A 24,355-nucleotide genomic window follows, 5' to 3' on the forward strand; every position below is an offset into this window, starting at 1 on the left:
ACCATCGGTTAAAAAAAAAGCCAACTTGCTTTAAATTTAACCAATGGATTCCTAACCGATAGGTCAAAACCGATCGTTAGTAGGCACAACCATTGGTTAAAAATCCATGCATGCTCAGAATCAAGTCGACGCATGCTTGGAAGCATTGAACTTCGTTTTTTTTCAGCACGTCGTTGTGTTTTACGTCACCGCGTTCTAAAAGGATCGGTTTTTTAACCAATGGTGTGTAGGCGCGACGGACCATCAGTCAGCTTCATCGGTTAACCGATGACAACGGTCCATCAGACCGTTCTCATCGGATGGACTGATCGTGTGTACGAGGCTTCAGAGTTTCACCTTTAATCGATTGCCCAATCAGTTTGCCCCCTTACATCAACTGTCCCATCAGAGTGCCCCTTTATATCAACTGTCCCCATCAGAGTCCCCCTTATATCAGGGTTCCCATCCCCTTACACCAACTGCCCCCATCAGAGTGCCACCTTGCATCAACTGTCCCCATCAGAGTGCCCCTTTAGATCAAAGTCCCCATCAGTGTTCCACCTTACATCGATTGTTCAATCAGATTGCCCCCTTACATCAATTGTCCCTATCAGATTGCCCCCTTACATCAATTGTCCCTATCAGATTGCCCCTTTACATCAAATGTCTCCATCAGAATGCCCCCTTACATCAAATGTATCCATCAGATCACCCCCTTACATCAAATGTCTATATCAGAGTGCCCCCTTACATCAATTTCCTCCCATCAAATTGCCCTCTTACATCAATTTCCCCCATCAGAATGTCCCCAAACATCAAATGTCTCCATCAGTTCCCCCCTTACATCAAATGTCCTTATCACAGTGCCTCCTTACATCGAATTGAATCATCAGAGTCCCCCCTTACATCAATTGCCCCAATCAGATTGGCCCATAAATGAGTGGATGTACCCTCAGAGACTTGAGTTGGTGCAACCAAAATGTGTATGTGTTTGTGGGAGGATTGGGGGTGGGGAGAAGCCATGCCTAGTAAGGTACAAAAAAAGGCCACCTTCAAAGTACAGTGACATACAGCATTTCCTTCTTATGGAAGCTTTTTAGACAGAGAATGAATCATAGATTACTATTCTCTCCATCTAGTCTTTTAGCCAGTCTTCTATCCATGTACAGACTGATTTATCTGATATATATAGACTTTAAACTCCCCTTTGTTGTGAAAAAAAACATTCCTCTCTGGGTGATCTATGTACATTGCAAGACAAAAACATACAAAGGATTCCCCCCGGGACTTTGTAGGCAAGGATTACACCAGGCAAAATGAGTAAGAAAGTACTGTATCTATAATAAAAATACAAAATGTATTGCAAACTTTAAAGATAAAAGACTTTGGGGCAGATCCACAAAGAGAGTACGCCGGCGTATCTACTGATACGCCGGCGTACTTTCAAATTTCCTGCGTCGTATCTTTGTTTTGAATCCTCATCTGGGTTAGATCCGACAGGCGTATGTCTTCGTACGCCTTTGGATCTTAGATGCAATTCTTCGGTGTCCGCTGGGTGGCGTTCCCGTCGTAATCCGCGTTGAGTATCCACGAACGTACGAGCGGCCGTCGCATTCTTTTACGTCGTCTCTAGTCGGCTATTTCTGGCGTATAGTTAAAGCTGCTATATGGTGGCGTACTCAATGTTAAGTATGGCCGTCGTTCCCGCGTATAATTTTAAAAATGTTATTTTGTTTGCGTAAGTCGTCTATGAATCGGGCTGGACGTAATTTACGTCCACGTCAAAACAATGACGTCCTTCCGATGTCATTTAGCGCAATGCACGGCGGGAAATTTAGGGACGGTGCATGCACAGTTCGTTTGGCGCGGGGACGCGCTTCATTTAAATGAAACACGCCCCCTACTCGCCACATTTGAATTGCGCGCCATCACGCCGCGAGAGATACACTACGCCGCTGTAACTTACGGCGCAAATGCTTTGTGGATTCGAAGCTGGGAACAGTAAGTTACAGCAGCTTGGCGTATCTCACATACGCTGCGCCCATGCAATTGTTTGTGGATCTGCCCCTTTGTCTGTGGTTTGGTGTCCTACTACTCAAACCAACCGCACACCCCTAACATCAGCTTTGTATTGTATGGTTACCAATTTGTATTTTATCATTGGAACTTTGATGTTTATGCTTACCTTTTTATCTTTAAAATTTGCAATCAATTTGTATTTTCATTATATATACTTTCTTACTTTTTTTGGCCTGGTGTGACCCTTGCCTACAAAGTCCCCGGGGAATCCTTTGTGTGTTTTTGTCTTGCTATATGGGATGTGGCAATAGGTCTCCAGCTTCTACGTAAATCAACCAGCTAGCCTCCATTATAAATATGTACATTGCAAGGATTTTAACAAAATTTGTTGCGAATTCCTACCTTTTGCTATTCTGAAGCAACAGCTGTTTGTTTGTCTGTGTCCATGCGTAAGTGAATCTGTATGGGTGTTGTAACAGAATGACCCGTGACACTCAGAGACTTTGGAAGGATGGGGGGGTACTCCTGTGCCAGCGTCACTAATGACATACTAGCACATTATAACTTTACCTTGCAGGTTAAAAAAAAAAGTATGCCGTTTTACTAGTGTTTTAACGTACACATTAGCTGTGTGTGGGGATTTTTGGCAAAATGTTTTTCCAAGTAGACAGTACTATATGCACAACCCCTCCTTTGTCTACTTTTTTGCTTACTTTCTCATAAAAAGAAATCAGATTTGTTTGACAACTTTGGACTTTTGTTAATCCAGGCTGTCTATTGCTTATAATATTGTTTTCTAGCAAAGAATCCTCTATGTGGCGTTTTGTCAAACTCTCAAATATCTTCCTGACTACAGAAATTAAACTGTAGTCTTTTGTAAAGACTATGGCCCAGATTCTCGTAGAATCGCTTTAAACTGGGAGGGTGTAACGTATCTGATTTACGTTACGCCGCCGCAAGTTTTACAGGCAAGTGCTTTATTCTCAAAGAACTTGCCTGTAAAGTTGTGGCGGCATATCGTAAATCACCCAGCGCAAGCCCGCCTAATTCAAATTAGCAGGGTAGGGGGCGTGGAGCATTTAAATTATGCGCGTTCCCGTGCCGAATGTACTGCGCATGTGCCGTCCGAAGAATATCCCAGGGTGCATTGCTCCAAATGACCTTGCAAGGACGTCATTGGTTTCGACGTGAACGTTGTTTATAGCGCAAAAAATAAAAATCGCAGAGGTTATCGAATACCACCAAAAGAAAGCTCTATTTGTGGGAAAAAAAGGATGTTAATTTTGTTTGGGAGCCACGTCGCACGACCACGCAATTGTCAGTTAAAATGACGCAGTGCCGAATCGCAAAAAGCGGGCTGGTCTTTGATCACCAAAATGGTCAGGGGGTGAAGTGGCTAAAGCACCTTTGCAAGATAAAGGAAAACCTGCAAACACGCCCTGTTGGGGGTACTTGAGAGCAGGGTTGAGAATCACTGTTTTAGATGATATGAGTTAACTAGGCCCAAAACCCTTGTTCAAGATTGGTGTTCCAATTATTTGGTTTGCAAAAAGCAAAAGAAATTAGAAAATTACAGGAACCTTTTTTTACATTTCGCCATAGTTTGGGGAGCTGTACTCGTGTACGGGAAACAGAATTCAACAGGAAATTGTGAAAACTGACAAAAAGTACCCCTATGTGCTAAGTGTGTTTATCAGGGCTTTTTTTCAGTAGGAAAGCAGAGGAACGCAGTTCCGGCACCTCCAGCACCTCCAGCTCTGAATATATGTAATGGCAAGGGGTGCTGGGGTGTATTGGAGGATCTATTGATGCTGGCTGCTGGGGGATCTATTGTTGCCTGAGGGGATCTCTTTTTCCATGCGGGGGGGGGGGGGTCTATTGTTGCTTGGGGGCTCTTATGCTACTGGGAGACAATCGTTGCTGGGAGACATCAACTGTTGAGGGATGGGATCTATTGTTGCTAGCTGTTTAGAGTCTATTGTTGCTGGGGTGCTCCATTGTTGCTGGCTACAGGGGATCTGTTTTACTTCTTATCATTAACAAATTACATACAAATTGCTTAGCACCACAAATTGATACTTGGTTCTGTATCCATTTCTGAGAGGTGGGTAGGGGTGGAACCAAGGAATGGTGCTCAGAGGTGGGTAGGGGGTGAAACCAAGGAATGGTGCTCGGAGGTGGGTAGGGGGTGGAACCAAGGAATGGTGCTCGGAGGTGGGTAGAGGATGGAACCAAGGAATGGTGTTCGGAGGTGGGTAGGGCGTGAAACCAAGGAATGGTGCTCGAAAGGTGGGTAGGGGGTGGAACCAAGGAATGGTGCTCAGAGGTGGGTAGGGGGTGGAACCAAGGAATGGTGCTCGGAGGTGGGTAGGGGATGGAACCAAGGAATGGTGCTCGGAGGTGGGTAGGGGATGGAACCAAGGAATGGTGCTCGGTGGTGGGTAGGGGGTGGAACCAAGGAATGGTGCTCGAAAGGTGGGTAGGGGGTGGAACCAAGGAATGGTGCTCAGAGGTGGGTAGGGGGTGGAACCAAGGAATGGTGCTCGGAAGTGGGTAGGGGGTGGAACCAAGGAATGGTGCTCGGAGGTGGGTAGGGGGTGGAACCAAGGAATGGTGCTCGAAAGGTGGGTAGGGGGTGGAACCAAGGAATGGTGCTCGAAAGGTGGGTAAGGGGTGGAACCAAGGAATGGTGCTCAGAGGTGGGTAGGGGGTGGAACCAAGGAATGGTGCTCGAAAGGTGGGTATGGGGTGGAACCAAGGAATGGTGCTCAGAGGTGGGTAGGGGGTGGAACCAAGGAATGGTGCTTGGAGGTGGGTAGGGGGTGGAACCAAGGAATGGTGCTCGAAAGGTGGGTAGGGGGTGGAACCAAGGAATGGTGCTCGGAGGTGGGTAGGGGTGGAACCAAGGAATGGTGCTCGGAGGTGGGTAGGGGTGGAACCAAGGAATGGTGCTCGGAGGTGGGTAGGGGTGGACACAAGAGGTGACTCAGAAGACGGGAGTTCCTGCATCTATTCTCTGAGAAAAAAAGCCCTGGTGTTTATACATAAGGTGACTCAAAAGAGCTGTACTTGTACCAATGTGCGTAAAATTGTCACGTGTTTTAGTTATATTATAATTTCTTGTCTCAGATTTAATAAATATATAAAATATATGACTTCTCACTACTTATGACGCACCCCTAGAAGGGATCCTCTAGCCTCTTCTACGCTGTTGCTCACAAGTAAAAATATTTCTTTCCTCGGTACATTCCATCATGAATGTTTATTCGCAGCGTTCGTCAGTGTTTTTACTTAGTATCCGTCCTGCGTCTGTATCCAGAGCCTAAGCCCTCAGCTTGAGGAAGGCCCACTGTGAACATCCCATGTGACGTGAGCAAAACTTTGTTGTTTAGTCACAGCATGGCCTAACCGTGGAGTGGAATTCACAAGGCCTGGCTCGCTGTCTAATCTCCTTTCTGCCTCAAGAAACAATAAGGGTGTCAGTAGGTCAGACAGTGAACTAGCTGCCAGCTTGCATTTGTAAGCAGTACATGGATGGGTATTAAGTGTTCTCAATGCCAGAGTGCCCTGGAATGCTCCAGTCTCCACTGCCAACATTTTATTATGGAAGGGGTTAAGGCCGTGATGTCACCACATTCCACTTGTCAGTTATAAATATTCCCCGTAGGAAAAATACGGGAACGGAGGATGGGGCGGCAAGATGTACTTCTCATGACCAAATAAACTGTGGATTTTAGGCTGCGTAGGTCCAATGTAAGAAAACACAATTTATTAACAGTCTTGGGAACAGAGAAATATATTTAATGAAATATTGGAAAGAACTTGGAGTGCGGTAAAGTCGACCTTTCTTCAGACGTCTGCACAAATACATTTCTATGTCACAATATATTTGGCAACAGTATCTTTAAAAAAAAAAAAGAACAGTTGTAACTTTTAATATTAACCACTTGACCTCCAAAAGATTTACCCCCCTTCATGACCAGGCAATTTTTTGCACTGTGTTACTTTAACTAGATGCGGACCAGCCGCCGCAGTTCTACGGCGGCAGGTCGGCTCTTCCGCGCGAGAGCCCGTAGTATAACGTTGGCTCTCGACGCGGCCACTAGGGCGCCCCCGCTCGCTCCTGACTCCCGCGCGCGTGCCCGGCGGTCGCGATCACCGCCGGGCACCCGCGATTGCTCGTTACAGAGCGGGGACCGGGAGCTGTGTGTGTGTAAACACACAGCTCCCGGTCCTGTCAGGGGAGAAATGCCTGACCGTCATACAATGTATGAACAGCGATCAGTCATTTCCCCTAGTGCGGCCACCCCCCCTATAGTTAGATCACACCCAGGGAACATACTTAACCCCTTCCCCGCCCCTAGTGTTAACCCCTTCACTGCCAGTGGCATTTTTATAGTACTGATCGCTATAAAAATGCCAATGGTCCCAAAAATGTGTCAAAAGTGTCCGCCATAATGTCGCAGTACCGAAAAAAATCGTCGACCCGTCGCTCAGTCCTCAGATGCTGCCGCCGTCATCTTCGGTAAGGGAATCAAGAATTGAAGCCTTGTGGCTTCACTTCCTGGTTCTCTACTGCGCATGTGCGAGTCACGCTGCGCAATCCAAATGCTCCCTGCTGTCTACTGGGACCCGTGTGTCTCCCAGAAGACAGCGGGTGGCGGATTCTGCAGGGGTCAACGCCCGGAAGTGGGTGCAAATACCTGTATTATGTTCTGAAAAAGCAGAAGTTCCATTATTGTGTAGAACTCCACTTTAATTTCCCACAATTAGAGCTTTATTTTGATGGTATTTGATAACCTCTGCAGTCTTTATTTTTTGCGCTATAGAACAGAACAGAAAAAGACCAAAAATGTAGAAAAAAATTATATATTTTACTTTCTGCTGCACTATATTACCAAAAGTATTGTGACGCCTGCCTTTACACACACATGAACTTTAATGACATCCCAGTCTTAGTCCATAGGGTTCATTGTTGAGTTGGCCCACCCTTTGCATCTATAGCAGCTTTAACTCTTCTGGAAAGGCTATCCACAAAGTTTAGGAGTGTGTCTATGGGAATGTTTGACCATAGTAAGTAAGTTTTACTGGCAGTAGCTGGTTAAAGGAGAACTAAAAGCAATTTTTTTTTTTTTGGATAGAGTAAGTGAGAATTATACCCCTGACAATTTTTTTCTGCCATCTGTATCCCATTGGTGAAGTTTCCCTCCTGTTCCTGTCTCATAGCCAAAACAGAAAGTGATAAGAAATCCCTTCAAAGTGAAAAAATTGTACCTTTACAACCCCTTTAAGTGATGCCCCGCTTGACATCACCACCCTGCCTCTCCACCGCGTCCAATCAAAGAACACTTGCAAATGCAAAGCATTGTCTAAATGGTGCCCATGCCAAACAGCCAAAGCTCAAAGCTGGACCAATATCACTATGTAAAAAATATTTGCCTCTTTAAAGCGGTGGTTCACCCTTATTAACATGTTTTTAGCATAAAATTCGGCATAGTAGCGCGAGCTACAGTATGCCTGTCTTAATTTTTTTAGTCCCGTACTCACAGTGTTAATCGTAGACACAAGATTTCGACTCCCCGCGGGGAATGGGCGTTCCTATGGAGAGGGAAGGTGATTGACGGCCGGCTCTGGCACGTCACGCTCCCCGAAGACAGCCGGAACAGGTCTCGGCTCTTCACGGCGCTATACGGCGCCTGCGCACAGACTATGCGCAGGCGCCAAGTCCTATTTCGGGTATTTCCGGAGAAGCGTGACGTGCCAGAGCCGGCCGTCAATCATGCTGCCTCTCCATAGGAACGCCCATTCCCCAAGGGGGGTCGGAATTTTGTCGCTACGATTACACTGTGAGTACCGGACTAAAAAAATAAAGACAGGCATACTGTAGCTCGCGCTACTATGCCTCATGTTATGCTAGAAGAATTTTTTATTTTTTTTTATTAATAGGGTGAACCCCCGCTTTAAGGCAGACCGTCCCCCATTAATAAAACATAGCCTCATGATCATCCTTCCTCCTTCCTGGGAACAAGTACTACTTCCTGAAGGTGCTTGTTCCCACTTCCTTATTTCTAGCCTAGACGAAGATGGCATTGCCCTTGACCCACCCACAATCTTCTGTGATATGGGAGGTTTCAGCACAGTCTCTGTAAGCAGTTGGCGATCACACATGCAAATTGGTGCATCAGAGAGAAGGAGGTGTTGTGAATAATATTGCTATGATGCGCTGGAAGCTTTTTATTTGCAGAGATTACTTTACTTTCACAGAGAAAAGGCTGAACATGTCTTAATCATGGAACAGGAACAATGAGAATACAACTACATACACTGAGAGAGATAACACTTCCTCTGAATACATTACCATAGATACATGCTACAGTGCCACCTGCTGGATAGATAGGTATAATGCATGCAGTATTATCCGTTTTTAGAAACCATGTTGTTGTTCTTTCCAACAGGAAGGGTGACTTAGTGATCAAGAAGTGACAGCGGACTACTAAATCTAAGTAGGCATCTCATAAAAAATCTGTGAAGACTTTGGGTGCGAGGAAAACAGTGATGGATTTCATGGTCTGATAAGTGTGTGTTTTTTAAATGTGAGCACCTACAGTACTTGTAACTGCTGACTTTCAGGTTTTGACAGAAGTTCCTCTTTAAAAAGCAGTCCCTGAACTTCAGGCAAGTGACACTGTTTAGGCTGAGATGTTGCAGTCAGTCTGCTGCAGGCAGGAAAAAGCATTTCCCAAAGTCTCCCCAGTGAGAGGCTGCAGTACAGGCTGGTCTGTGTCATACATTGGTGAACATAGCCAGGACGAACTGCATGTGTATGAGCAACTACAGTATCTCGAGAAGTCAGGGCTGGACTGGGACAGAAATTTGGCCCTGGACTTCATCCAGACTGGCCCACTTTGATAGGTCTCTCCCATGGCGGCCGGACAACTCCTGCACCCCTCCCCATCCACCCAAGCCCCCTCTCCCCCTTCACTAGCCGTTCTACTTTATTAGAGTAGAACGGCTGGTACTGGTACTCTTATAGGCAGTACCAGTGGGGAAGCTAGACATTATTTCACCCGGGGCAAAGAATCAGTTCGGTGCTCCCCCCCCCCCCTTATGGGACAAGATTAGGCAGAAATGAGAAACTCCCAGGCCATAGCTGTTGAGTCAGCTGTCTGTCCCCTCCCCCATGCTCCTCTGTCGTCCCCCCTGCTCCTCTGGTACTCCCCCTGCCTCATTGTTCCCCCCAGGTGAGTGCTGCGGGGAGGGAGAGGAGGTGAGCGATGCGGGAAGGGAGAGACAGAGGAGCAGAGGGGGGCGGCAGTCCGCTATCACTGAAGCCAGCCCACTGAGCCACCGGCCCACCGGGAAACTCCCTGTAGTCCAGTGTTTCTCAATTCCAGTCCTCAGGCCCCCCCAACAGGTCAGGTTTTCAGGATTTCCATTATTTTGCACAGGTGATTTGATCAGTTTCACTGCCTTAGTAATCACCACAGCCTTTTCATCTGAGGGAAATCCTGAAAACCTGACCTGTTGGGGGGGCCTGAGGACTGGAATTGAGAAACACTGCTGTAGTCCCAATGGCCAGTCCATCCCTGCCAGAAGTGCCCTCTTTCTGGTGAAGAAAGTAGATGAAGGCATTGCCAGTGGGAGGACTGTGATCTTTTTGAGAGATGATACTCTTGCCTCCAAACTTTTAGGGTGCAAAGTCAGGGGTGATGCCCCTAGATAATCAGCATGAGGAAAGGCCAGATACCTCTTTTACTGCAAACAGCAGTCACTAATGAACCTTTTGAGGGCATACAGATCCTCTCTGTCAAAGCATGGAGTGCTAGTCTTTCTTCATGCCAGTTATTAAATGCCTAGACAAGTTATAGTTGCAAATGACTTAGCATGCATTCACTTAAAGCAGAGTTTTTTTTTCTATTAATGTTCAATCAACAGGTTTATAGATAGCACCTTCGCACTCACTTGCTAGCCGCTTGTAATAGGTTGCGATCGTTTTCCATCAGAAAGATAAACTTTTAAAAATGCTGCCAGGCGTTTTCCATCTTGCTTGTGGGCATTGTGAAGCCCACAAGCAAAGACTTCCGGGAAGCGGTGGCGCTATTCTCCCATCATTCAGCGCAGTATGTCGCGCATGCGCTGTGTTGACGGCAATAATGGCAATTTTACACCTGAGTTCCCTTATTTAAAAATGGCAATTTTGGATCCGCCTTCGTCACGTGACCCGCTTGTCGAGTCACGTGACGAGGAGATTACCACTATTATTGGTACAGATCGTCTCCTGGGAATCATGACACCGAACTCCCAGGAGACATTGCGGACAGCTCCCAGCACACACTGTGGCTTTAGGGAAAGCCAAAGATACGCCCACTCCCGCGGGGAACAGTATCCAGAAGGAACATGTAATCACGGTAAGAAGAGAGCGATTAAGAAATGCAAAAGTGGATTCTAATACCTGGATTCAGGTAGCCGGGCGCATCTTTGAGGCGGCGTAGCGTATCGTATTTACGCTACGCCGCCGTAAGAGGCAAGTGCTGTATTCACAAAGCACTTGCCTCCTAAGTTACGGCGGCGTATCGTAAATGGGGCCGGCGTAAGCGCGCCTAATTCAAATGAGGATGGGGGGGCGTGTTTTATGTAAATGTTTGGTGACCCGACGTGATTGACGTTTTTTTACAAACGGCGCATGTGCCATCCGTGTACATATCCCAGTGTGCATTGCTCCAAAGTACGCCGCAAGGACGTATTGGTTTCGACGTGGGAACGACGGCCATACTTAACATTGGCTAGGCCAGCTATTTGTTGGAATAACTTTGCGCCGGAAAAAGCCATACGTAAACGACGTAAAAAAATGCGCCGGGCGCACGTACGTTCGTGAATCGGCGTATCTAGTCATTTCCATATTCTACGCTGAACTCAACGGAAGCGCCACCTAGCGGCCAGTGGGAAAATTGCACCCTAAGATACAACGGCGTAGGAGACTTACGCCGCTCATATCTTAGCCTAATTTAAGCGTATCTAGTTTCCAGAATATGCTTAAATTAACACCGGCGTAGATTCAGAGTTACGTCGGCGTATCTACTGATACGGCGTAAACGTACCTGAATCTGGCTATAAATGTATTAAGTCTGCAGATGTTATTAAGATAAAGTTTATGGCAGGAGATAGAAGAGCGATATCAGCACAGATCACTTCTGCCAATAAAGGGACTCATCATCTGGTCGGATTAATCCAATAGCCTCACAAGGGATCGTAGAATAAGTAAAGTAAAAATGCACCACATAGTGTAATATTGTAAAACATCCATGGTTTAATATAAAAGATTGCACATATAATTTAGCAGGTAATGAACAGCATGTTAAAAACGCCATGAAGGGAAACAGGTCTTCCTCCAGTGACAAACATGGCGGATACTCAGCTGTGCATGTGTGGGTGGCTCTGCCATACACGTTTTGTCAGATATGATGTCATCAGGGGCACTATTTTGCACTATTACTTTGTCACGATTTATTTATTTATTCTGTGTAATATTTAAAAGCATTGTCAAACATATACAGTATCTCACAAAAGTGAGTACCCCCTTAAATTTTTGAAAATATTTTATTATATCTTTTCTTGTGACAACACTAAATAAATTACACTTTTCTACAATGTTGTGTAGTGAGTGTACAGCTTGTATAACAGTGTAAATTTGCTGCCCCCTCAAAATAACTCAACACACAGCTATTAATGTCTAAAACTCTGGCCCAGATTCAGGTACATTTGCGCGATATTTGCGGGGGGAGCAGGGCAACGATTTTGCCCTGCGCCCCCGCAAATATTTTGCGCTGCCCTCGATTCACAGAGCAGTAGCTCCGTAAATTGCGAGGGCGCGCCGGCAAAATTGCCCGGCGTAAGTGCGCGCAATGTAAATGATCCCGCGGGGGGCGGGAATCATTTAAATTAGGCGCGCTCCCGCGCCGAGCGTACAGCGCATGCTCCGTCGGGAAACTTTCCCGACGTGCATTGCGGCAAATGACGTCGCAAGGACGTCATTTGCTTCAAAGTGAACGTGAATGGCGTCCAGCGCCATTCACGAATCACTTACGCAAACGACGTGAAATTCAAATTTCACGTCGCGGGAGAGGCGGCTATACTTTAGCATTGGCTGCCCCTACTATTAAAAGGGGCAGCCTTGCGCTAAAGTTGCCGTACGGAAACTCCGTGCCTGGCTTGCGCAGGGCCCGCGCAAGTTTGTGAATCAGTGGTAGTATGCAATTTGCATACTACACGCTGATCACAATGGGAGCGCCCCCTAGCGGCCCACGCAAGAATGCAGCCTAAAATCTGCGTGGCATAAGAGCCTTATGCCGCGCAGATTTTAGGCTGCAGTCGGTGTAACGAGGTTCCTGAATTAGGAGCACTCGTTACATCGGAGCAAGTAAGCAATTGCGCCGTGTAACCTATGGTTACACGGGCGCAATTGCTTCTTGAATCTGGGCCTCTGGCAACAAAAGTTAGTACACCCCAAGTGAAAATGCCCAAATTGGCCCTGTGACAGACTCAACCGAGACAGAAGTATTTGGGGGGGGCTGGATTCTAGCCTCTTGCCTAACGACTTTGGGCCCTGGCATTTGAGGGAACTACAAGCATTTAGGAAGATGTTCTGTTGTGTAATGGACATCATAAAGGAGGCAATGATGGTCTCTGCTGACTTGGGTCTCAGTAGACAGATGTATGTAAAGGGAACACTGATTAATGGGATCTGGAAAGCCTTGGGACTCCTGTTGTCTACTAGTCTGAAGGGTCTTTCATCCATTGTTAATTGTGCTAATTAACACATCTTTGTCTTCTAGTAAACTATTGGGGGATGTGTTTATACTTGTAACATTGTGTAATATCTGATTAATCACAACATTGTTTCGGGGGAATTGAGTCACCTAGGCTTGTTTAGGTGTCATGTTAATTTATGTTTCTGGTTACAGTTTGTACTGTTAGGGTAATAGGATCAGGAGGAGGGGAAGGTCCTCCCATGGTGTATATATGCTGGGTCACTTGGTCAAATAAAGATATTCCAATGTTCCAGCTTTGCAGCCACATGAGTCCTGCTTAGTTCTTGGTTGTAATATGCAACTAGAATATATGGGGGCAGATTCAGATAGAGATACGACGGCGTATCCCCTGATACGCCGTCGTATCTCTGAGATCCGACGGTCGGATCTATGCGACTGATTCAAAAGAATCAGTTACGCATAGATCTCCCTTAGATCCGACAGGTGTAAGTGACTTACACCGGCGGATCTTAGGCTGCAATCTCCCGCCGGCCGATAGGTGGCGCTTCCATTTGTATACGCGTCGAATATGCAAATGAGGAGATCCGCCGATTCAGAAACGAACGCCCGCCCGTCGCTTTTTTTTACGTTGTTTGCGTTCGGCTTTTTCCGGCGGATAGTTACCCTCTGCTATATGCGGCGTATCCTATGTTAAGTATGGCCGTCGTTCCTGCGCCGAGTTTTGAAATTTTACGTCGTTTGCGTAAGTCGGTCGCTAATACGGATGGACGTAATTTACGTTCCCGTCGAAACCAATGACGTCCTAACGACGTCATTTGGAGCAATGCACGCTGGGAAATTGAGCCGGGGGCGCATGCGCAGTTATATCGTCGCGGGGACGCACCTGATTTAAATACTACACTCCCCCTAGCCTCGGAATTTGAATTCCGCCGGGGGATTTACGATCCGCCGGCGCAAGTTTCGAGGTAAGTGCTTTCTGAATACAGCACTAGCCTCTCAAACTTGCGCCGGCGGATCGTAAATCAGATAGATTACGCGGATCTAAAGATCCGTTAATCTATCTGAATCTACCCCATAATATCTATTCAGACTGGAGGAAGTGGTATATGATGGAAGCACTCAAGCGGAGTGTGGGACAATTCCATTACAGGCTCAATTAGCCACTTTCCCTCCCCGGTGTCATGTGACTCGTTAGTGTTACAAGGTCTCAGGTGTGACTGGGGAGCAGGTGTGTTAAATTTGGTGTTATTGCTCTCAATCTCTTATACTGGTCACTGGAAGTTCAACATGGCACCTCTTGACAAAGAACTCTCTGAGGATCTGAAAAAAAGAATTCTTACTCTACATACATGCAGTTTAACAGGACAGGTTCCACTCAGAAAAGCGCTAGGCATCCAATAGGGTCGCCTGGTGCTTTGGTCAATCGCAAACAGGTCTCACAGACCTACCTCCTGATTAGCGGGGAGAAACTGTAGTGTGACCATAGCAAAAAATGTATTTGCTATCGTCACACAACAGGGTGGAATTGGGACGCAGTGCTCTTCGCCTCAAGCCCACCCTATTTTGAAGCCTATTAGAGCCTCTGGCTCTAATCACATGCTTCAAAATACACACCCCCTGCCTGTCCCTGTCATAGTAATTCATGTGTCCGGCGTCCTGAAAGGGGCCGGGCGCATGGAAAGGGAGGGCAGCGGAGGTGTTGGGGGGGCGTTGCTCATGCACCCACAATGCACGGGAAGTCACTGTGCTACAAGCAACCAGATGTTAAGCGTGGTACCTGGTAAGGGGGAAAAAGCAAGTCAAAAGCACTTAAATAGTAACCAGCAATTTTCAATTTTTTTTTTTAAGTTATGTTATGTTAACAATATTATGTAACAAACACAAAGTATTGTTAGTAGTGTTATCCCAATTCAGTGTTGCCAACCGTCTGTATTTTTATGGACAGTTCGTAAATTTTTTCCCCCGTTTGTAAATGTCCGTGGTTGCGGGACTGTGCCAGTAAAAATTTCCAAAATTGGTTCAGCTTGGAACTGCGCATGAAGATTGGAGGCAGGGGGTGATTGGAGGCAGGGGGTGATGGTGGCTGCGGTGGCACCGCAGAGGGGGATGGAGGCAGGGGATGATGGAGGCAGGGGCCTGGGGGAGATTGGAGGCAGAGGGAGATTGTGGCACCGCAGAGGGGGGTGAAGGCAGAGGGGGGTGGAGGCAGGGGGTGATATGACTAAATAATTTGCCCTTATTATATCAAAAATAACAAAAATATGTTTTTTTTTTCACCTTAATATCTACCTTAAATCACATTGCTATCTGCCTAGAGTACTTGTTTGTAGCCTAAATACTGAAATTTGCACCTAATGCCCCGTACACACAATCACTTTTTCTCATGAAAGAAAACAATGTTTTTCATCATGAAAAAAAACAAAGTTTTTCCAACTTCATCATAAAAAACGATGTTGCCCACACACCATCGATTTGGAAAAATGATGAACAAAGCGCGGTGACGTACAACACATACGGCGCATGCGCTGTTCGTGAAATAATTCCAGTGCGCATGCTCGAAATTCCGCCATAACTCGTCGTTACTTTTGACGTGAACGAAAATTACGTCCAGCCCTATTCGCGAACGACTTACGCAAACGACGTAAAAAATTAAAATTTCGAAGCGGGAACGACGTCCATACTTAACATTGGCTGAGCCACCTAATAGCAGGAGCAACCTTACGTCGAAAAAGCATAATAAAAACAACGTAAATAAATTGCGCCGAGCGTACGTACGTTTGTGAATCGGCGTATCTAGGTCATTTGCATATTCTACGCCGAAAACAACGGAAGCGCCCCTAGCGGCCAGCGTAATATTGCAGACAATTATACGCCGCCGTATTCAAGTTACGTCGGCGGAGGAAGCCTATTTTTTGAACGTACCTGCCTTGGAGAATCGGCGTACAGATACGACGGGGCAGATTTAAAATTACGGCGGCGTATCTGGAGATACGCCGCCGTAACTGCTACTTGAATCTAGCTCACTGTCCCAATTTGACAGCAAAAGTGGAAATACATTACTGTATACTCAATACAGTATGTTACTGAAAACCTATATCCGATTGGTAGCTGTGGGTTCCTGCACATCACTGGCCTCATGTACAAATACATCTGATAAAAAAAAAAGAAATAAAACTTCTGTGTTATAAACTAATTTGACAAAAAAAAAAAAAAAAAACTTCTGTGTTGCCCCACAACAAGAAGATTCATAGCTCTCCTGTGTAATTCCGCTTGTCTTCTAGGTTTACTGGTCCTTTAATCACACAAGTGACAAGTGTTTAAAGACTCATTAGTGAGCAGATAACCTTAATGATTAATCCTGCCAAGAGGAAGCTGTAAAGAAGCAGCTGTCTCCTCCTGCAGAAAGGCTTCCTGATATCCGGAATATTGTGGCCAGGCCTGTGACAATGCATGGGGAGATGGCTAGAATAGAGACTTGCATTACCTTGGAATCTGAGGAAGCCAGCCTATTAACCGTTACAGTAAATCCCAATGACAGGTAACAAAGGAGGCTGAAGGTCGCAGGGTACAGGCCCTGTATTGAATATCACAGCTTGTAGACAGGCAGGACAGCTCCCACGACATTTAACCTTGACTCTCCCGGCTACACGGCCCTGGCATCCTGGTATCAGATGTAGAGGAATGTTTGACAAATGACAGCACAGCTGGATCCAGTTAATTGGCTCTCGATTTATGTAACAGTAGTTATGGATTTAAGACATGGGGCCAATAACCTACATGTCTCATAAATTATTTATAAGTGGAAAAGATCAAGTGAGAACAGGCTGGCCGTGGACAGAGCAGAAGACACAAAACAGTGTCGCTAATTCCCAAGTTAGCTGCAGTTCAAATGTACAGCGGTAAAATGGTTAACAAAGCTGACATTTATTGGCGGTCTTACTTGGGTAGGCACCAGGGTGGCCGTTATCTCTCCGATTAAATGCATGATAAAAACAAATCTGGTATGATTTCAGCAGCATAGCTGAAATGTCAGGTCACAGCAGCAAATTCATCATAGCGCCACCGGTTTTTCATATTTTATCCTAAAGTGGACTTTTCAGTACAAGTCTGCATAAATAAATTCTGGGCATAAAATACAGCATGTAAAGGGAAGGAGATCGCGCTAAAATTATACAGTGACAATAAATGGTGAAAAAGTTCAAATCAATATAGATAGTCCCGCCACACAGGCAAATTCGTAAAACAATCTCCCAGGTGCACCAACGAATCCACAAGAAGAGTGCTTGAAAGGAAAGATCCTCCACCAAGGTTACAAAGGGCCTCTTACCGGATGGAATTGATCTCCAGATTATAAGAGATCTCGCACAGCATGATAAGAGGTACTGGGATGATATCACATAGGCAGCCACAACACTGGAATCCTTATCAGAATATGTCCTCATTTAGCCAAGAGCTTCCCATTAGAACATCCACAGGTATGCAAAAAACAAAAAGGCTCACATAGTGTAAAATCCTTTTTTTTAATAGTAGGAAGTAAATGAAATCGCACTTACATAAAATGTGTTAAAAACGAGCACATAAAAGCCGGCCAGCTTTGGAAACACAGCCCGTATCCGGGTAGAAGGTACGCGGTGACGTCAGCACGCCGCCTCCCAACGTTTCGTCGCGATAGGACTTGATCACGGGATAAAATACAGCAACAGTGGGCCAGATTCACAAAAGAGATACGACGACGTATCTCCTGATACGCCGTCGTATCTCTGTTTTAGGGTCTTCCTAACTATGCGGCTGATTCATAGAATCAGTTACGCATAGTTAGCCCTAAGATCCGGAAGGTGTAATTGAATTACACTGTCGCATCTTAGGATGCAATACCTCGGCCGCCGCTGGGGGGAGTTCGCGTCGTAAACCAGCGTCGGGTATGCAAATTAGTACTTACGGCGATCCACGATGGTTTTTCGCGTTCGTTACGTCGTCGCTAGTCTAGTTTCCCGTCGCAATTTTAGTCGTCGTTTTACCTGCCCTAACTTTACACAGCACACGTATGTGCTGTATAAAGTATGGGCGTCGTTCCCGCGTCGAAATGTAAAACATTTTTGTTCTTGCGTAAGACGTCCGGGAATACGAAAGTACGCTACGCACGTCGCCGTTCGAAAAAATGACGTCACTTGGCGCAAAGCACGGCGGGAATTTCAAAACGGAGCATGCGCAGTAGGTCCGGCGCGGGAGCGTGCCTAATTTAAATGGCACACGCCCCTTTGAATTACGCGGGCTTACGCCGGAGGCCGCCGGCGTAAGTTTTCATGCAAGTGCTTGGTGAATCAGGCACTTGCGATGAAAACTTGCGGCAGTGTAACGTATCTACGATACGTTACGCCGCCACAGTTCTATGTGAATCTGGCCCAGTATACTTAGCTGTATATTTTATCAGTTTAAATATGTCAATGAGTTTCAGTCTGGTAATTTTGCCTAGGCTAGGATGATGTCATCACTCTTCTGCAGGCAGGATGAAGCATTACTTCATTCTCCACTCTCCCAGTGATCAGATGGCAACATTGTAACACTGTAGTATTAGGCCTCGTACATACGATAGGTTAACCAGAGTACAACGGTCTGATGGACCGTTTTCATCGGTCAAAACCGATCGTGTGTGGGCCCCATAGGTTATTTAACCATCGGTTAAAAAAAAGCCAACTTGCTTTAAATTGAACCGATGGATTCCTAACCGATAGGTCAAAACCGATCGTTAGTAGGCACAACCATCGGTTAAAAATCCACGCATGCTCAGAATCAAGTCGACGCATGCTTGGAAGCATTGAACATCATTTTTTTCAGCACGTCGTTGTGTTTTACGTCACCGCGTTCTGACACGATCAGTTATTTAACCTATGGTGTGTAGGCGCGACGAACCATCAGTCAGCTTCATCGGTTAACCGATGACAACGGTCCTTCAGACCGTTCTCATCGGATGGACTGATCGTGTGTACAGGGCTTGAGAGGATTGTATAAAGCCTGAGAAAGAGATCTAAGGTCCCTTCCTCGTGGGTGCCCTCTGTTCCCTCCTGGACTGATCCCTTAAGCTGCATTCACACCTGAACGCAGCGTATTGTACCGCGATTTGCCAAGACAAATTGCGGCGTTTTGTCCCGCGATTTGCCGCGACAAAACGCAGCGTTTTTTAGCCTACAATACGCCGGAGGGGTGATTTAACATTGTCGGCTATGCCGAACGACGAAAGCCGCCTGAAAAAAGGGTCCGGGACTTGTTTTGAGCTTCAGGCGTACAGCGTTTCGGCGTTCGGCGTGGAGATGTGAACCATCTCCATAGCCGACAATGTTAAATAACCCCTCCAGCGTATTGCAGGCTGAAATAGCGTGGGGCTTTGGGCGTAAAAATGCCTAGGTGTGAATGCAGCCTTATTGTGTTGGATCAGAACAGAAAAAGATGTCACATGTGACATCTGGGCCCTTTCAGATTCTTGCTCCATCTTGGAATGGAGGAAAAGGAGATCCATCTGTAGGTGGGGTGCAACGTTGTGTGGTGGCAATAATTCACACAGTGAGGTACAATTTAAAGGAGAAGTCCAGACTGAGCTTTTTAGGCTGGGGTTCTCCTCTGGGTCACAGGAGTGCAATTCGTTTTGTGACCTGTTCTCTGCTGACGTCACTGCTATCAGTCGAGGCAGCGCATCATCCCGACTTCCCAAGTCTGGATCCAGATGCTCCCCGCCCCTCCTCAGCTTATCGCTCCAATGAGCGTGGAGGATCCGAGCAGGAGAGATGCTGACTGACAAGCAGCATCTCTCCGCTCGGGGAGCAGTGAGAACCGAGCCATCGGAGATGTTCAGTGGCTTGGTTCTTATTGCAGAGACACAGGGGGACAGCTGCAGCATTGGTCTGATGCTCTATCCACCAAGGTAAGTATGAATAATAATAAAAAAAAAACAAAAACTAATACTTTTCTTTTAAAAACTTGTATTGAAGTACTGCAGCAACAGTTTACAATAAACCCAAAGGGAAGACTGCCCAACCGGGAACACTCACAGCTTACAGCAATATGAATGGAGCAGGTCTCAGCCATACTGACAGCGCCTGTAAAAAGGGCAGAATACAATTTGGCCATCTTGTGCCCAATTGGAAAGATGTCCAGAAGAATTTCAAACCCTATACTTTCCCTCATCGTAAGGAACCTCTCCCTACCGATAGTACATTCCTTAACAGACGGGATACCTTTCCCTACACTACCGCTTGCATAACGTGCGACAAACCAAGGGGCCAGGGTGTTAAATAGACTCTGTCCCACCTAAGATGGCCACCTGTAGTGGAGACAGCAGAATGCTCCTGCCCACACATGTAGTACATATGGGTGGCCAAATGCAAGCAAATGTCCATCTGCGTATATCCACCCACACCTGTTTAGGTGAGTAAAAGACGACCCTGACACAAACCTGTTGCGGGCAGTGCAACGAACCTGGTCCAGGTTAGCGCCCCCTACCACTTTGACTGATAATTAAGTTAGTATTGTCTATACTTTCAGGGGAGCAGCTTATTTATTTTTCACAATTAATTGCTCACTTCACATTTTTCTTCAGCGCAAGATCTAATATATACATAGTGATATATTGCAATTCGTTTTTTATCTGTGTATTCAGAGGTCAAAAACGGACTGCTGGAACATCCATGTAAATGGAAGGTTCATGTACATAGATGCACTTGCCTGTAAAGCTTAACCACTTCAATACCAAGCACTTACCCCCCTTCCTGCCCAAGCCAATCTTCAGCTTTCAGCACTGTCACTTTTTAAATGACATTTGTGCGGTCATGCAACACCCGTGGTCATCAGCCCTGTCCTCAGGGCCCACTAACAGGCCAGGTTTGCAGGATAACTGAAATACATCACAGGTGATATCATTTGCTGCTCAGTGATTGCAGTATTCTAGTCTGCATCTCCCCAAGGTAATACATAAAACCTGGCCTGTTAGTGGGCCCTGAGGACAGGGTTGATGACCACTGTGCTACACTGTACCCAAACAACATTTTTATCATTTTGTTCAAACTAATAGAGCTTTCATTTGGTGGTATTTCATTACCTCTGTGGTTTTTATTTTTTTACCAAACAAATTGAAAAAAAAAATATGGTTTTCTTTGTTATAAATTTTTGTAAAAAAAGTATGTTTCTCCTTCACTGATGGGCACTGATCAGCTGCACTGACGGGCACTAATAAGGCAGCACAGATAAGGTGGCACCAATGAGATGGCACTGATATGCAGCACTGATTGGCATTGATAGGTGGCACTGATGGGCACTCATAGGTGGCACTGGTGGGCACTGATAGGCGACACTGATGGGCTGCACTGATGGGTACTTATGGATGATAGGTGGCACTGCTGAGGACTGATGGGCATTCATAGGTGGCACTGATGGGCACTGATAGGCAGCACTGATGGCTGGAACTGTCAGAGGCGAGTGAGGAAAAGCCGATAAATGGCTTTTCCCGTTTACATCGTGATCAGCCGTGATTGGACATTAGAGGCTCTTTACCGAGATTGGTGATGCGGTGTTTCAGACTGACACACTACACCAACGATCGCGGCTTATCCTTCTGGACATCATATGATGCCCAGTCAGGATATCTGAACCACTTCCCGGCCGTCATTTTGCTATAGGCCGGGCGGGAAGTGGTTAAAAAACGGACACACAGAAATTACACCAACAATCTACAGAATGCCTCCATGTTGCCATATTGAATTGAATTTTACAGAAAATACCATTAACTTAGGGTGACCACGTGTCCCGGATTGCCTGGTACAGTCCCGCATTTTGCAGGTCTGTCCCGGGCACCTTTATTCCAGGACAATACAGTGTCCCGGAATGAAACTGACACAGCCACCCCCCCCCCCCCGGCCAATTTGATGCCCCCAAAAAAAGCCGCCACATAACTGCTTTACTCACTGATGCCCCGTACACACAAGAGGATTATCCGCTGGGAACGGTCCTCTGGCGGATTTTGATCTGATGGTTGTACTAACCATCAGATTGAAATCCGCGCGGAATCCATCCGCGGTGACGTGTCGCGCCATCGCCGCGATGATGACGCGGCGACGTGCGCGACGCTGGAAGGTAAAGACGGGAGGTGATCGGACGGATTGATCCGGTGAGTCTGTACAGACCACCGGATCAATCCGATGGACAGGATTCCAGCGGATGGATTTCTTAGCATACTAAGAAATTTTTATCCGCTGGAAATCCATCGGCCTGAAAAAAATCTGCGGATAAATATCCGCTGGGCCGTACACACCACAGGATCTATCCGCTGGAACTGATCCGCGGATAAATACCAGCGGATAGATCCTCTCGTGTGTACGGGGTCTGACAGTACTGCCTGGAGGAGCACAATCCCGTCAATCCCGACCCCTGCTTGTGATTGGAGAAATCATAAATCCCGCCTCTTGTGTTCAATCACGGTGTTGTGATTCGTTACAGCACAAGCTGATTTTTGGGAAGGGAGGGTTTGGAAGTTTGGAAATGTGGTCACCCTACAGCAACTACAGATTGAAAAGGAAAGATCATTTTTATTAACCAACGTGGCTTGTATAGCAATTGTATATGCTATGTTATTTTTTATTTGCTACATTTTTTTATCGTGGAAGTAGTGTTACTGAGCTAAAAGTAGTTGTGGTCAAGAAGGGGATGGAGCTTGCCCCGGCCCAATTGCAGGGCCCTAAAAACTGAAGTAGACTCCAGCTATGAAACTCCGTGAGACTTTGAGCAATGTGGGTTGTCAAATGCGGAAAAGAGCCGATGAGGAAAGAGCGGCTCGCTCGCTTCGGCTGCAGTAAAAATTCTGCGACAGAAGCTACAGGCACCGGAGTGTAAATCATCCCGCAATGCAATTTCACTGTAAAGAGCTGTGCCATTAAGTGGCTGCCATCTAACACCTGAGAAGCTATAAAATGAATAGAGAGATCAGATTCAGAAAGAGAGACATGGGCAATAACTGCCATAGTACTGAACAGTGAAACATGGCATTTTATCAAAAGAATTATCTGTGCCAGGACATTCCCTTTGCTTAGTTAGGCCAGCCATACACACAGATTTCTAATAGAATATAATAGTTAATTTGATAGATTCCTCCATCCACGTTGTCTGCTGCTGTGGCTGTTTGAATACACCGAAGAGCAATGGTATCTGGTAGTGTGTAGTCACTCTTCGGCCAACAACTTTCCACTCGATTCCTTTGATTTTTCAATCAAAGTTTGGCGAGCCGGTGGGCCACCCGGTGGTCATATGATTGCTCAGTTCAGAGTCTGAGGCCTCGTACACACGACCGAACATATCTGCTGAAACTGGTCCGCGGACCAGTTTCCGCGGACATGTTCGGTCATCTGTACGGCCGACCGGACCGGATTCCCGGCCTAGCGGACAGGTTTCCAGCGGACAAATGTTTCATGGCATGCTATGAAACATGTCCGCTGGAAGCCTGTCCGTCGGACATGTTCGGTCGTCTGTACGACTCACCGGACATGTCCGCTCGGCCGAAAGCCCTCGCATGCGTCAAAGTGATTCGACGCATGCGTGGAAGCATTGACCTTCCAGGGTCGCGCACGTCGCCGCGTCATCGTCGCGGCCACGTCGCGACCACATCACCGTGTTCGCTGTCCGCGGGGATTTTGGTCTGATGGTGTGTACACACATCAGACCAAAATCCGGCAGCGGACATGTCCGATGAAAACGGTCCGGCGAACCGTTTTCATCGGTTTTCATCGGTCCCACGTTGGATTAGAGCCAACGTGGGACAGCTGCAGCATCAGAGGTAAGTATGGGTGTTTTTTTTTTTTTCAAACCCCACACTTCTCCTTTAACAGCTTTTCTTCCAATGTGCGCCTTTCAACGGCGGATTGGTGAGCCTTTATTTATCCAGTGCCATTTGTGAAAGGTACTGGATAAATAGACCTTGGGTGGCCGATCAGCCAGGTGATCACTGTGTACCAAGCCATTAGTAGATGGCTGAGTATACAGTACGGGATACTATAGCCAGTGGATGGGTACGATGCAATCGCTGTGATTGGTGGTCACAGCAATTATATGTGTAGCGCCTGTGTACTTTCAGTACAGGTTCCATGTTAAATTTAGAGGGGAATGAGAGAGTTATTTTGCTCTCATTCATGATGATTTGTTAAATTGGGGTTCTGCCAGGCTGGGCAGTTCTGTGGTTTCATTCTGTGTTCCAAAGATACATTTCCATCTTTGGATAGCAGGTGGCGACAGAGGGGTCCAGGCGGAGGCGCCCTTCTCCAGCAGCCAATCAGAAGGGTGTTTCCCTCGCGGGGCATGCTGAGGGAGGGTATTTCTTGGGTGGACGCCATTTTGGGGGGTCTTCGCTCGTTCCTGGTTCCAGGTGTGGCACCCACCTTTAGGGTGTGCGCGCATCACGGGTCCCGGCGAGATGGCCTATCAGGCCAGGGCGCACGTGCTACACGGAGTTCCTGACTCTGGGCTCTCATGGCCCGGAGCAACTAAAGCTGCAAAGGGGCTCCAGTGACTTACTGGGTCCCCACAGTTCATGAGGAAGATCCCAAGCGAGTTGT

This window comes from Rana temporaria, chromosome 7 (genome assembly GCF_905171775.1).
Source record: "Rana temporaria chromosome 7, aRanTem1.1, whole genome shotgun sequence".
Classification (NCBI taxonomy): domain Eukaryota; kingdom Metazoa; phylum Chordata; class Amphibia; order Anura; family Ranidae; genus Rana; species Rana temporaria.